The sequence below is a fragment of the Marmota flaviventris genome, chromosome 1 (assembly GCF_047511675.1).
Source record: "Marmota flaviventris isolate mMarFla1 chromosome 1, mMarFla1.hap1, whole genome shotgun sequence".
NCBI lineage: Eukaryota > Metazoa > Chordata > Mammalia > Rodentia > Sciuridae > Marmota > Marmota flaviventris.
This window is the reverse complement of record NC_092498.1, coordinates 79,520,539-79,532,044: the sequence shown is the minus strand read 5'-3', so window position 1 is coordinate 79,532,044 and position 11,506 is coordinate 79,520,539.

The window sequence follows — 11,506 nt, the reverse complement described above, 5'->3', positions numbered from 1 at the left end:
CCCAAGTATTTAACTCATTAGCTAACTCATCAATTTGATCCATAGTATATGGAGTAATAATTTTATTGGGAGAAATTCCAAACACTCCCTTTGCTGCTCTTATTCCTTTGAGTATTAATTGTCCTACAGCCTCAGGATACCTAGTAAGAATAGTGTTAGGAGAATAAGAAAAATGTATCCACAATAATGGACCTTCTTGCCAAAATACTCCTGTAGGAATATTTTTTGTTGGTAGTACAATAAATAATAAAGGCAAACTTATATCAATTCTATCCAAATGCATATTTTCCATATATGTTTCAATGATTTTTAATGCCTTTCTTGCTTCAGGTGTTAACATGCGGGGTGAATTTGGATCTGATGGACCTTTTAGGATATCAAATAAAGGTCCTAGCTCTCCTGTTGGTATGCCTAGATAAGGCCTTATCCAATTTATGTCTCCCAATAACTTTTGAAAGTCGTTAAGTGATTTGAGTTGATCTTCTCGTATTTGAATTTTTGGTGGACGGACCATGGTCGAGGATAATAGAACTCCTAAATAATTAATTGGAAGATTTAATTGTACTTTATCTATTGCTATCTCTAGATTGTAATTTTTTAATAAATTTGTAAGTGTGGCATAACATTCTAGCAATGTGTTTTTATCTTTATGTGCCAATAACACATCATCCATATAGTGAAATATTTGTAGTTCAGGATTTTGATTTCTAAGTGGCTGGAGTGCTTTGTTAACATAAATTTGACACATAGTTGGACTATTAGCCATCCCTTGAGGGAGTACTTTCCATTCATATCTTTGATCAGGACCTTCATGATTCAGTGCAGGGATAGTAAATGCAAAACGTGGACTATCCTCAGGATTAATTGGAATTGAAAAAAACAATCGTTAATATCTATAGCTAAAACATACTAGGTTTTTGGTAAAGCAGACAATTGGGGAATCCCTGATTGAGCAGGTCCCATAATAACCATCTCATTACTAATGGCTCTTAAATCTTGCAATAATCTCCATTTACCAGATTTCTTTTTAATGACAAAAATGGGAGTATTATGGGGAGATACAGAATGTTGTATATGTCCCTCCGCTAATTGTTGTTTGAACAGGTCATGGGCTACTTGTATCTTTTCTTTAGTCAGGGGCCACTGAGGAACCCACACTGGTCTTTCTGATTTCCAAGTAATTTTGATTGTCTCAGTGGCCCTTTCTGAAAACCCAATCCATGTCTATTTATTCCTTGATCTATTTGAATTGGTGCTGTCATACCTTGTTCTTGTTCTCTTAATCTTTTTTCTTTCCTAAAGCCTTGTCTAGCCCTAGTAGTGGGCACGTTAGGATTGATGTTATTTGTTAATGTCAAACCTAATTGATCTAGGACATGTCGTCCCCATAAATTTATAGGAAGATGATCCAATACATATGGCTGTATAGTTCCTTCACATCCTTCAGGATCCTTCCAATCTAATACCATTGCACTTCTATGGGGATTAGTTGCCACTCCTAGGCCTCGAAGCGTTTGAGTGGCTTGTTGTAATGGCCAATGTTTTGGCCATTCTTGATGAGATATGATGCTAAGGTCAGCTCCTGTGTCCAGTAGTCCATTAAATTCATGTCCTTGAATATTTAGTTTTAGCATTTGGCGAGAATCTAAATGTAAAGATAGCATAGCCCAATCCACACCTGTGGAGCCTAATCCCCTGGAACCTCTTTCTACAGAATGACTGGAAAATTTATCATGCAGGCTGGGTATTATTAATAACTGTGCTATTCTATCTCCTGGTGAAATTACTGATATACCTCTTGGAGAACTAACTATAATTTTTATTTCACCTTCATAATTGGGATCAATTACCCCAGGACTTATCATAAGTCCTTTTAGTGTAGAAGAACTGCGCCCCAATAATAAGCCTACTGTTCCTTGGGGAAGAGGTCCTTTTACTCCTGTGGGAATGATTTGAACTCCCATCTCTGGAGTTAGTACTGCTCTGGCGGAGGCGCAGATGTCCAACCCTGCACTCCCTCTAGTTTGTCTGATGAGGGATTTAATGGATAATGTGTCCTGGTCACTACCCTGATGGTGTTGCTGGGTTCCTCCATTGCTCCATATATTTGTGGTTGTGGGCCCCGGAGCATTGGGCCCCCCAGTCCGTTTTTTGGCAGTGGAGCCTGATGCCTTTCTCCACGATATCGTGGGTAAACACTTGGTCCTTGTCCGTTTTTTGATAACGGAATACCCTCTATGGTGGTTTAAGAACGGCATTCATTAGCCCAATGTCTCCCTCTACAGCATCGTGGGCAAATACCCAGTATTCTATTCCTTTGATACCTAGCTTTGTTAAACCCTCCTCCTATGGGGCAACTCCTTTTAAAATGTCCTGTTTGTTCACAATTGTAGCATGTTTTTGGCCTAGCATCTAAAGCCTGTTGTACTGCTGCCAAGACTTGCCCTTGTTCATTAATGTCTCTACATAATTTAATATATGTGTTTAAATCTTCATGTCTCCATGGTCTAATGACCTCTCTGCAGCAACAATTTGCTTGGTCATAAGCCAGTTGTTTTATAAATGGCATTGCTTGTTCTATATCCCCCAAAATTCTGGAAGCTGTTTGAATAAGCCTATCTACAAATTCAGCGTAAGGTTCATTAGTTCCTTGTATTACCTTAGATAATTGTCCTTGTAAATCTCCATGCCCCTGTAAAGTTTTCCATGCCCTAACCGCATCTACAGCAATTTGTGCATATACGCCAGGATCATATTCAATTTGTTGCCATTGACCCTCATAAGGTCCTTTTCCTAACAACATATCTAGATTTCTTTGAGGGTAACCGGCTGCTGCATTTCGCCTAGCTGTCTCCGTGCAAAATTCCTCATTGGCAAACTTCCATAACAGATATTGTCCTCCATTTAGCACAAATTGACACACGTTAGCCCAATCTGCTGGCGTCATGTCCAAGTTGGTAATGGATTCGACCATGCTCACAGTGAAGGGTGCTTGCGGACCATAGGTTGTTACAGCCTCCTTTAATTGCTTCACTGTTTTGAAATCTAAAGCACGGTGAATTCGTTGCCCTCCTGCCTGCTCAAGTACAGGGTATGCTAATCTTTGGGGTCCTGCCTCAGGATTCTGTCTATTAACTACGGGAGTTGAGGGCCACTCAGCTGTAGATGGAGCTGTTGGTTGAATTCCGCCCTCTGGTGATAGAATGGAGTTAGTAGCAGCCTCCTGTTGTAGCTCCCTCCCTGATGGTTTTTTGTCTTTTAAGCTTTCTTCCTTTAAATTTTCCTCTGTCTGACTAGCCCGAGAGACCTTCTCTTTTGCTTGACCTAACATGTTTTCTACCATAGTCTGGACCTCTAACAATTTACTTAACAGTCTTTCGGTTTGTTTTTTACTAATTTCTAATCTACTATAAAGGTAACGCAACCCAATAAGATAACATAAAACAAAACCGAAACATAATGAAACAAAAACGGGACAAAAAATCGTTGTATCAATTTTCTCTTTCTCAGGGCCGAACAACTTCAAACCTTGAGCCAACCATTTTTCCCAGTTTGCCTGAGAAAGTTCTAGGGATAGACAGCTTGAAACAAAAACAAAATAAATCAAAACAAGAACACATTGTTTTTTGAAATGGTCACCCATTCTCTCGCCTTCTCTCAGGGGCGAGCAATTTTATTCACCTCCAAGCTTCAGGCGTCCCCTGCACGGGCCACCAATTGCCGCAGTCTGGCTGGGCACAAAATCACAAGCCACTCAAGCAGGAACAAACTTTATTTTTGAAAATGCTGCTAATGCCCCGTACGCTCCCGGGAAGATTGCCGACCAACCCACGCGGCGTTCTCCCGGACCCCAACAGGAAGTCCCTCCTCCCGCACTTCCCCAACCAATGGGAACTCTCCAGGAGTCCCATAGCAGGCTGAGGTGGACAGCAGGAGTCCAATATCCATATGAATGCAGATCTTAACATAATCATCTCAATGGCTTGCTGGCTCACCTTTCAACCAAAAATGCCATGCATCATATTACTTGGCTGTGGCTCTTAGCACCAAGTATGTGCCACTGGGAGTTAGAATGTTCTGTTTTGGGTTTCTCTACTTGTACAAGGAGTTGAAATGAGGCTAACCTATTCCTTGTCAGTGAAGGTTTAAATATCAGGTTTGACAATGGCAGCCAGACTATCCTATGAGTTCAGGAGAACACAGTTTTAATTATGCTAAATGTCACTTTTGGAGGGTGGATTTAAGAAATGCATTTTTTTTTATTCATGAGGAATATACAAAAAACTATGATAAAATGGTATTTTTTTTAAACCCTTCTTGTCAAATTGACTAGAATTTGTATATCCTATCAATAAAATCTTCAAATGTGAGTTAAAACAGAGTAATGCTAATTCAAAACATGTTTTTACTTCAAATTTTGAGAAGAAAAATGAATGGTACTTTTAGAATCAATAGGTTACTGTTAGTAGTTTATACTCAAGTCAGTTGACTCTTCAGTGCTTTCAAAGGAAACAATCTCTAGCTACTCCAGATATTATTTTTTTCCAAGTCTTTGAGCGTCTTTCTAATCAACTGGTAAAGCCTACATCATGCCAAACTGTCATCATTCTGTCACCCCTAACCACTAAAATCCAAGAGTAAAGCTCTTGCTGAGGTTACTTTGGAAAAAAGACACAAAATTGTACCAACCCTTCAGCAAAATAAGAATCCTGGCCAGCAGTTAGGCAGCATGTATTCATTGAAAGGCAATGCACCTCCTAACCTCTCTGCTGTCTTCTCCTGGGTTGGCTGCTTCATTGTCACTGGGAAAATGCAAAATATAAATAAATAGGAAGAGCCAGGTAAGCAAGGGAATTTGGTAAAGCAATCTTTAATTTCTTGAAGTCTGTGTGAAGATAATGCCAAAATCAAAATCCAAAGTGTTAGATGGAATAAACCTAGTCTCTAGATATTTGGCTGTACAATCCCAAAAGCCACTAGCCTTCTAGCACAGTATGGTATGATGGACAGCTCATGGAGATGGCTGGAATGAAAATAGCAGGCCTGTCGATCATGCCTGAGGTGAGTGAACAGAAATGTTTGTATCCCTGGAGAAAGAGTGTGCAGAGAAGAGAAACGATATTTTTGGCACTCATGAAAGTTTCTCAATTCAGCATATCATATTGAATAAAGGATAATGTGCGTTTGGCAATAGAAATGAAACTTAATGATTCATTAGTTGAGATAAATGTGATTCTTCTTGAAAGAAATTCTGCCTCAGGTTTCAGACATGAGTAATTATGCCAAGAAGCAACTTATTTAATTATAAATCAGATGGGGATGAGTCTGAATAGTGGAAAAGGGAAAAATAGGAAAGTCTCAGAACAATGTCTTAGTTTTTAGGTAAGGGTTATAAATTGTTAGTGTTTGAAACTAACAGTTTACAAACATGTTATTTATGGTCCTGCTCAGGTGAGTACTATTTTATCTGAATTAGTGTTCTCATCAATAAATCATCTACCGGTCAATTCCAAAATGAAAAGAAAAATACACAAAAACAGACTATGAAAATTTCCTTCAGGCTTTAAATTTGAACACCTAACATGTTGATTAATAAACAAGGCAAATGCATAGGAAACTTAAATGAGATCAGAAGCTCCTGGTTATGGCATCCTAGATGCTTTCATTCTGAGATTTATTCTACATATGCTAAAATGTCTTCAAAATGAGAAATTCATGATGGGAAAACATCGTATGTGTTATAAACTTGGGGCCAGAAAGACATACTATCTATACATGGTACAGAAAGGTAAGGAGGAAGAAGGGAGGGCGTGTGGGAGCCAAGCAAGCAATTATTAATATATGTGGTACTACTAATAATGTATAAACGTGTTATTTCGGAAACTCAATATATTTTGTTTCAGATAATTACAAGTTGTAAAAATGATTTATAATCCTGAAGATTCCTAAGATAGATAGATTGATTGATTCAGAGAGTTGGAAAACAAAGAAAATGAGAGAGGTGTACTCTGGGTAATGAAGTGAAGGTAAAGGAAGAATGCAACGTGGTATTACAAACGTTTTAATGGAGGCAGTGTTCCGGTCAAATTGTGGACACAGAACTACTCTGACAATGGTAATCAGGGTATATATAACAATGGGTAGAATATTGTACTCTATATAAACCAAATTAGAATGGACATAGTCAAAAATTCCTACATATTATATGTAACATAACTGTTCTACTGGATTTTTGCTTCCAATAACAAAAAAAAAGATGTTCAAACACGAAACGTATTTTCAATTGGCTTACCTAAGTTTTGGTGCAATTCTTGGTGTGCCAGTGGGCTCTTGCCTTTTCTCCTCTACCCAATAAGCTGTAATGCAAAACAAATAATGAGAGTAATATTATTATAAAGATGAACTTACATTTGTTTCTTTTTTCTGGACATGGGGGTGCACACCTGCAATCCCAGCTACTCAGGAGGCTGAAGCAGGAAGATCACAAGTTCAAGGTCAACCTCATCAGTTTAATGAGACCCCATCACACAAAAAATTATATATTACACACACACACACACACGTTTTACCACCGAACTACATCCCAAGCCCTTTATATATACTAAAACAAATACAACTTTAAAATATAAAACAAAAAGTAATTTCTATCTACTCCCCTTAATATTAAATACTATTTAAAATTTATTTCATTTTTTCTATTTCTTATAATATATAGCATAAAATTTACCATACTAATCATTTTAAATATATATTTTGTGGTACTAAATACATTAATAATGTTGTACAGCCATCACCACTGTTCATCTTCATAACTCGTTTAAAATTGAACTGTGTACCTATTAAACAACTACACTTTTTCTCCTTCCCCAGTCCCCAAAATTGACCAACTTTCTGTCTGAGTCTGACTACTCAAAGTATCTTATATAAGGGGACTCATACAGCATTTGCTTTTTTTGTGACTGGCTTATTTCACTTAACAGTATTCTGGAGATTCAACAATGTTGTGGTATATTGCAGAATTTCTTTGTAAGGTAAAATATTAACACATTGGGATATTTAACATTTTCCTTCTTCATTTATCAGTAGACATTTGTCTTGTTTCCATGCATTAGCTTCTGTGTCTAAATATCTCTTTTAGACCTTACTTTCAATTATTTGGGATATATATATATATATATATATATATATATATATATATATATATATGTATATACACACACACATATACATACACACACACACACACACACACACACAAACATATATATACATATATACCCAGAAGACTTGAATTGCTGAGTCAGATGATTTTTTTTTTTTTTTTTTGAGGAACTGACATACTGTTTTCCATCATTTTGCTATATCATTTTACAGTCCCCAAACAGTATATAAAGGTACTAATTCCAATTTCTCTACACTTGGCATTTCCTTTTCCTTTCTTATTTTTGGTACCTGGCAATTGAACCTAGGGGTCCTTCACTGAAATTAATCCCTGAGCCATTTTATATTTCTGAGACAGTTTCACTAAGCTTCCTGGCTACCATCACACTTGTGATCCTCCTGCCTGAGCTTCACAGAGCACTGGGATTATAGGTGTGCACCCCCACCCCTTGCCTTTTTTTTCCCCCAGTATTTTCCATCTCAGTGGTTGTGAACTGATGTCTTTTAGTTTGGTTTGCATTTCCTAAAAATTAGTGATGTAGCCCATCTTATCATCTGCTCATTCATCATTTTTATTTCTTTGGAGAAATGTCCAAGTCCTTAATCCATTTTTAAATTGGATCATTATTAAGTTTTTAGAGTGCTCTCTATATTCTGAATATTAATCTCTTATCAGACGTATGATTCTGAGAAGTGTCTGTTCAGGTCCTTGGCCCATTTGTTTGGTGCTTAGCTTTTTGAGTTCTTTATATATCCTAGAGATTAGTGCTCTGATGTGTGAGGGGTGAAAAATTGCTCCCAGGATGTGGGCTCTCTGTTCACTTAACAAATTGTTTCTTTTGCTGAGAAGAAACTTTTTAGTTTGATTTCATCCCATTTATTGATCCTTGGTTTTAATTCTTGCACTATAGGAGTCTTATTAAGGAAGTTGGGGCCTAATCCCACATGATGAAGATTAGGACCTACTTTTTCTTCTATTAGATGCAGAGTCTCTGGTTGAATTCTTAGGTTCTGATCCACTTTGAATTGAGTTTTGTGCATGGTGAGAGATAAGGGTTTAATTTCATTTTTTTTTTTTTTTTTTTTTTTGCATATGGATTTCCAGTTTTCCAGCATCATTTGTTGAAGAGGCTATCTTTTCTCCAACATATGTTTTTGGCACCTTTATCTAATATAAGATAACTGTAGTTATGTGGGTTAGTCTATCTGTCCTCTGTTCTGTACCATTGATCTACAAGTCTATTTTGGTGCCAGTACCATGCTGTTTTTGTTACTATTGTTCTGTAGTATAGTTTAAGGTCTGGTATAGTAATGCCACCTGCTTCACTCTTCTTGCTAAGGATTGCTTTAGCTATTCTGGGTCTCTTACTTTTCCAGATAAATTTCAAGACTGCTTTTTCTATTTCTATGAGTAATGTCATTGGGATTTTGATTGGAATTGCATTAAATTTGTTTAGTGCTTTTGGCAGTATGGTCAAAAGGTAGATATTTCCATCTTCTAAGTTCTTCTTTAATTTCTTTCTTTAGTGTTCTGTAGTTTTCATTGTAGAGGTCTTTCACCTCTTTCATTAAGTTGATTTCCAAGTACTTTATTTTTATTTTTTTGAGGCTATTGTAAATGGGGTAGTTTTCTTCATTTCCCTTTCAGAGCATCTCTCACTTTGATTTATTTATTTGATTTTTTTTCATTACAATCCTTATTACACATATAGAGCAGAATTTTTCATATCTCTGTATATAAAGTATGTTCATGTCAATTAAGGGTATTGATTTTATATCCTGCTACTTCGCTGAATTTATTTACTAGTCAGTTCTAGTAGTTTTCTGGTGGAATTTTTTTGGGTCTTCTCAGTATAGAATCATATTGTAGGCAAATAGCAAAAGGACAACTCAAATTAGCACTATCTGTATTCCTTTAATTTCTTTCATCCAATTATTCAAGAACTATGGTAAATAGAAATGGTGAAAGAGGGCATCCTATCTTGTTCTAATTTTTAGAGGGAATGCTTTCAATTTTTCTCCATTTAGAATGATGTTGGCCTGGGGTTTAATATAGATAGCTTTTGTGATGTTGAGATATGTTCCCTTTATCCTAATTCTTCTAGTGTTTTCAACATGAAGGGGTGCTGTATTTTGTCAAATGTTTTTTCTGCATCTACTGAAATGATCATATGATTCTTATCTTTAAGTTTATTGATGTGATGATTTACATTTATTGATTTCCATATATCAAACCAACCTTGCATCCCTTGGATGAACCCAACTATCTTTTTGATTTGTTTCTTTTTTATTCTATTTGCCAGAATTTTATTGAGAATTTTCCTAAGATATTGGTCTGAATTTTTCTTTCTTTGATGTGTCTTTGCCTGGTTTTGGAATCAGGGTGATACCGGCCTCATTATAGAATGAGTTTGGAAGTGCTCCTTCTTTTTCTATCTCACAAAATAATTTGAAGAGTATTTGTACTAGTTCTTTGTTAAAGGTCTTGTAGAACTCAGCTGTGTATCCATCCAGTCCTGGGCTTTTCTTGGTCAGTAGGTTTCTGATGGTGTTTTCTATTTCATTGCTTGAAATTCATCTGTTTAAATTGTGTATATCATCTTGATTCAATTCAGGCAAATCATGTAACTCTAGATATTTTTTGATGCCTTTGATATTTTCTATTTTATTAGAGTACAAATTTTCAAAATAATTTCTAATTATCTTCTGTATTTTTGTAGTATCTATTGTGATATTTCCTTTTTATCACGTTAGTAATTTAAGTTTTCTCTTTCTCTTCATTAGCATGACTAAGTGTTTGTCAATTTTATATTTTTCAAAGAATCAACTTTTTGTTTTGTCAAATTTTTCAGTTCTTTCCTTTGCTTCAATTTTATCGATTTCAGCTCTGATTTTAGTTATGTCCTGTCTTCTACTGCTTTTGGTGTTGATTTGTTCTTCTTTTTCTATGGCTTTGAAATGTAATATTAGATCATTTATTTGTTGACTTTTTCTTCTTTCAAGGAATGAACTCCCTGCAATGAACTTTCCTCTTAGTACTGCTTTCATAGTGTCCCAGAGATTTCAATATGTTTTATCAGTGACCTCATTTACCTCTATGAGTTTTTTAATCTCATCTTTGATGTCTTTTGCAACCCATTGTTCATTCAGTAGCATATTATTTAGTCTCCGGGTATTGGAGTAGTTTTATTTTTTATTTTATCAATTGTTTTCTAGTTTCATTCCATTATGATCTTATAGCAAACAGGGTAGTATCTCAATATTTTTTGTATTTGTTGAGAGTTCCTTTATGGCATAATATATGTTTAGAGAGGGATCCATGTGCTGCTGAGAAGAATGTGTATTCACTCATTGAAGGATGAAATATTCTGTTGTTCCAGCAACTTGGGAGGCTCAGTCAGGAGGATCACAGATTTGAGGCCAGACTCAGCAACTTAATGCTACCCTGTCTCAAAATAAAAAAGGAATAGGGAGGTAGCTCCACAGTAAAGTGCCCCCGGGTTTAATCCCCAGTATCAAAATAATAATGATAATGATAATAATAATGTCCCCAAATTTACTTAAAATTTTGAGTCTCTCTTGCATTTGTCTATCTAGATAAAAAATTGCCAATTTTGTTGTTCTTTCCAAATAACTTTGGTCTTACAGATTTTCTCTATTGTATTTCTAGTCTATGCATCATTTATCTGTGCTCTAATTTTTATTATTCCTTTCCTTCATTATATATGGATTACTCTTTTTTCTAGTTATAAAGTAAAATTGTTGATTTGAGATTTACTTTTTAAAATTTAAGCATTTATATCAATAAATTTCCCATTTAATCCTGCTTTCAGTGCATCTAAAAAGTTTTGGTATGTTGTGTTTTCATTTTAATTCCTTTCTAAGTATTTTATAATTTCACAGTGATTTCTTCTTCAGAACATTGGTTATGTGTGTTCATTTTCACAATTTTATGAGTTTTCCAACTTCTGTTTTTCACTTCTAAGTTCATCCCATTGTGTCCAGATAAGATATTTTGTGTAACATGTCTTTGAAGGTATATTGAGACTTAATTTGTGGCTTGATATGTGGTCTATACTGTAAAATGTCCCATTTGTACTTGAGAAGAATCTATATGCTGTTGTTGTTGTGCTCTGCCTACATCTATTAGAATGAGTATTTTATTGTTTTAATTTCATTTTCTTACTTAACATCTGTACCTAAAGGTAGAACAGAAGAGGGTTTGAAATTCTCAATAATTATTGTAGAATTTTTGTACTAAAAAGTTGACATTTTTCATTTCCTTTTGTGTATATTCTAGAGTATTCTTGAGCCTTTTTTTTTTCTTACCATGGGAATTGCACCA